Source organism: Gobio gobio, assembly GCF_949357685.1.
Source record: "Gobio gobio genome assembly, chromosome: 20".
NCBI classification, from domain to species: Eukaryota; Metazoa; Chordata; class Actinopteri; order Cypriniformes; family Gobionidae; genus Gobio; species Gobio gobio.
In genome coordinates this window covers 6,458,103-6,463,044 of record NC_137113.1, presented here as the reverse complement: position 1 = coordinate 6,463,044, position 4,942 = coordinate 6,458,103, and positions in this window count along the sequence as shown.

The window sequence follows — 4,942 nt, the reverse complement described above, 5'->3', positions numbered from 1 at the left end:
TTTTTCTAATTGAATCTGTGATATAAACTCCGTTCATCAAGACCCATAAAAGGTACTAAAGACATCGTTACAAAGTCCATCTCACTATAGTGGTTCTACAATAACTTTATGAAGCGACGAGAATAGTTTTTATATGCAAAAAAAAAAAAACCTAAATAACGACTTATATAGGGATGACCGATTTCAAAACATGGCATCATGGAGCTTCAAAGGGCTATGAATCAGTGAGTCGAATCATGATTCGGATTGCGTGTCAAACGCCAAACTGCAGAAATCAAGTGACTTTGGTGATCCAAACCGCTGAATTGACTCACTGATTCATAAGGCCTTCCTGAGCCATCAGATTTCAACTAAAATATCTTAATTTGTGTTCCGAAGATGAACGAAGATTAAACTCACCCTTTAATGCTACAATGCATGCTGGGAGCCATGAGTTTTATACTGTGATAGCTTAGTAGGGTTGGAGCTAAACTCTGCAGGACATCAGCTCTCTAGGACCAAACTTGCCTACCCCTGACCAAAAATGTACCCTTAAGGGTACCACCCCAGTGACGGCCACTTGTACCTTAAAAGGTAAAATTTTGTACTCCTTTTTTTTTTTGAGAGTGTACAGATACGCACTGGATCTTTGCCAACTCTTTTTCGCTAATAATATGCTATCATTAGAAAGAAGGAAACAGATCCTAGACCAGCAGTTGGGCAGATTTTCCCTCTAAAAGCGGTTTCTCCCATTCTCTCACGCGAGTGCTTGCCATTGACAATAGCCACAATTGTCATGTGGTGAAAGGCTCTTTCTGACTTCTGAATTCAGACAAAGATGACAGCTGTCAGATGTTTTATAGTCCCACTGGAATACATTCCACAAGGGTTTGTGCAATTGCATTTCTTGTAAATTACTACCATTATGATGAAGATACTCCAGATTATGCCACCAACGATGACCGTGATTTAAGATTCAGTCAGCTTTGCTTTACCCATTTGACAACAAAATAAATAAAAATAGTCTGTAATTTTTATAACTGAATTCAGACTCTGTTATGACATGCACAAAAATCTGTAAAAAACGGCACAATGTCCTGTGTGTTAGGGTTAATGGAAATGTCTTGCAATCATGAAAGTAACAACACTTTATACTGTTCTGCTAATGATTAGATATGTCTATATATGGACTTTAACTCCGGAAATCATTTGATCAGCTGATAAGAGGTTGAATAGCAGCTGTGTTTATGTAAGTAGCCTAATCTGGAACAGTAAACTAAAATGTTGGAATATGATAAACAACACCTTACTGAACAGAATCTGTAGTGATCTCCAACCCCAGGCTTTCACTATAAGCTCCAAGGGATTCAAACAAAACTGACAAGATGACGTGATAAAATGACTTATGTATGATTCATTTTGTTGGCCACATTTTGGCAGCCTTTAAAAAAAAAAAAAAACAAGATGAAAAAAATGCTTAAATACAATTCATTCAATACAATACAAATAATGAAAAGTTTTTAATAGTATATTTCCAAAAAGCAAATAGTATTGAAAAGTATATACAGTATGTTCAGTCTATCTTGTTTGCTTAGCAAAGTCAAGTTTCTTAGCAGGGCAGCTTTATGGAACAGTGCCAGTGCTGGATACTGAGCCAGCAAGTTTATTTTCTTGCACTGCTGAACTGACAGAAAGTGCTGACAAACACGACAAGAGACCGAAAGTACATATGTAAAACCAAACACATGATGCAAGTGCTTAACGATAATAATCAGATTTATTCAGAAACACTATCCTACACACAAAAATGAATTATGAATAACAAATACGCTGGTTTTATATACAGCATTAAAAAAACAGGTTTTAGTTTGTTTGCAGGTTTTATATGCCCACTGGGTTTAAAATGAGCTGTGACGACATGCCAAAAATGACGCAAAACACTTTTTTTTTTATACTAGAAAGTGCAAAACACAAGTCTTCCCACATGGTTTTCATTTCTCTGCCACTCTGTGCTTTGCTTATTTGCACTTTATAAACGCTCTTTTAAATATATTTTAAAGGGGTGGTAAAACACATTCTTTCAAAGGCTTGATTGTGTTTATGGGGTGCACTGTAACGTGTTCATGCTTCGTTTTTAAAAAATTGCCTTATTTTTCATATATTTTACCTTTATTCTACACTGCTCTGTCCCTCCTTGTAAAAACGGTGTGATGGTTGCCGGGTTCTTTGAAGCCGGTCCCTCAAAAATACGCAATGGGCTCTGATTGGTTAGCTGGCCCAGTGTGTTGTGATTCGCTGACCACCTAGTGCACATTTGTCGGAAACGTCACGCCCCTTACCTTTAACGGTAGACTGTGCTTTGGTAGTATTAGAAACAATGGCGTCAATAAAACTATACCAATTTGAGCCCGAATTGGACCCAGACAATTTTAGTGAAGATGATCGAGCAGAACCTGTTTAAGAATGGCTGTTAAACAACATTTCAGAATGGTTTGTTTTTTGTTGTTGTTGTATAGCCTACTATAGTCCTCAAAGGGATTTTTTTGAGTAAAGACTGCGGATCTATAGTGATCGCTACTGAATGGCTCCGTTACTTTTGTATTTTTAGAACGATCATAGCCAAATATCTGTCGCAAGAACTATTAACCCAAAACGAACACTAAACATTGGCTTTACTAGTAGCCAAATCAAACAGAGAACCATGTTTAGCATGCCTGTAGATAAACAAGCATGTAGATAAACAATATATAAAAGCTCTAATCAAAGATTAATTTACACTAATTCCAAGTTCGCTGTTGAGATTTAAAAAAAAGTTTGTAACATTGGGTGTTTGTCGGATAACGCTAAGTATGAATGAGCATTTAACAAACTGGTTTGCAGAGCCAAACAGCGTTGTTTTTTGTTTACTTCCTTGCTACAACGTACAATTAACAATATGAACTATTACAGGAAAACACATCGACGGACTCTGATGACGACACAGCCGTTCCACGATTGGCCAGATTCACCGCACAACAGCGATCACGTGTTTTTCGTGTTTATTCTAAAATGTGTCCACACTTACAGGTTGTGGCCCGTAAACAGCTTCTGTTTTTAAATCCATCTTTCAGGACAATCCGTTGTGCGAATCCTGCATTGAACTCGCGAAGATTGTGGAAGCTTTCCTCCGTGAAATGTGCAGACTAAACTTTGAACGTCGTAACTTTGCAGATGTTGTTTGTGCTCAAACAGCAACATTGCACACTAGCTAAAGTTAGAAAAGTGAAATCGTGTTTTACCACCCCTTTAAGAAATTCCACATACCATATTTTAGTATGTGAACTACATAAGTGAAGTACATAAAAATCATTTTTCAATTTAAATCAAAAGTGTTCCATTCAGAGAGTAAAAACAACTTTTATTGTAAGTGGTTAAAGATGAATGCATGTAAAATGATTACCATTATGATGAAGATACTGCAGATTACACCACCAACGATGACAGTGATTTCAGATTCAGTCAGTTTTGCTTTATCTTTATGACAACAAAATAAATACAAATAGTCTGTAATCTTTGTATTCAGCCTGTTATGACATGCACTCTAAAAAAATCAGCATGATTTATCTGTATTAATTTGACGGAATTTTCCATACATGTTTTTACAGGTGTTTTACTTGTATTTTGAATTTTGGACTTCATTGCGTTGTGTTTTAGGGTGAGCAGAACTGTCTGTAAAATGAGTAATGTCCTGGTAATAAGCTGCCAGTAGTCTTTCTATTTGATGTCAAAAATGACGCAAAACACATTTTTTTTGTGGGTAAGTGTCTTCACACATGGTTTTAATTTGTCTGCCATGTCACTTTGCTTATTTGCACATTATATTCTGCACTTTTAAATATATTTTAAGACACTCCACAGTACATTTTTAAGATTAAAAGCATTTTTAGTATGTTGATTTATAAGTACATAAAAATGTTTCAAAAATACAAAGTGTTCCATTCTAAAAACAACTTTTATTGTAAGTGGTTAAAGATTAATGCATGTAAAATGTTCATTGGTTAATGTTTAATATGAGATAAAGTTATTGTGCACATACTATCTGTAAGTCTTCACCTTGTGGGTGTTTTATTTAACACTGATTCTATTGAGTGTGTGAAAGGAAATATAACTCAAACTTTTCTTCTCTAAATAGCACAAGCTGTTTTTTATTCTGGATCGATTTTCTCTGCCAACTTTGAAGAGAGAGACAGAGACCCATGTTGTATAACTCAAACTCGAGGGAAATGCCGGGAAATTATGAAAAAAAGGACTTCACAAAAAGCTTTTCAGTAGTCGGCTAGTGGGAACATTAAACGAGCAATTCATTCCATGAACTGTACAAAAACTGTCCAATTCAGACAGAATGAAATCACCACAAAGGTTTATATAATCACACAGATTCACTTAGAAAAAAGATTCAGTGGGGCAGTTTGACTCCATTTTAAAGAACCCTTTGTAGCTAAAAGGTTATATATAAGGAGAAATGTCATAAATAATTGCAAAAAAGTTTGCAAAATGCTGGTGATTAAGAATGTGTATGAGCTGTTAGCTGTTAGAAATTAAAAATGAATTCCAACAAAATTAATAAATTATCCATAAAATGACCCATAATGATGGGAACCGCTAAATGGTGAAGCACCTGACATAACCTTTAAGGTTTCTATCCAGAACCTTTATTATTATAAGTGCACAAGTCTGTGTGAGTCACTTTCGGGTAAATGATTGGTGAGGAAATGAAGAAACACATCCAAGAAAAAGAAAACAGAAGTCAAGAGGTGGTTCAGAGGAGTAAAAGAGTTTAGTGATCCTTACTGAAAAGAAGTTTATTCAAGTGTTATATACTTCTTTTAAACTAAAAATAACAGAGTATACTTTCAGTCTACTTTTTATATACTTCTCAGAAATATACTTAAAATTGCACTTATAAGTATACTTGACTTATACT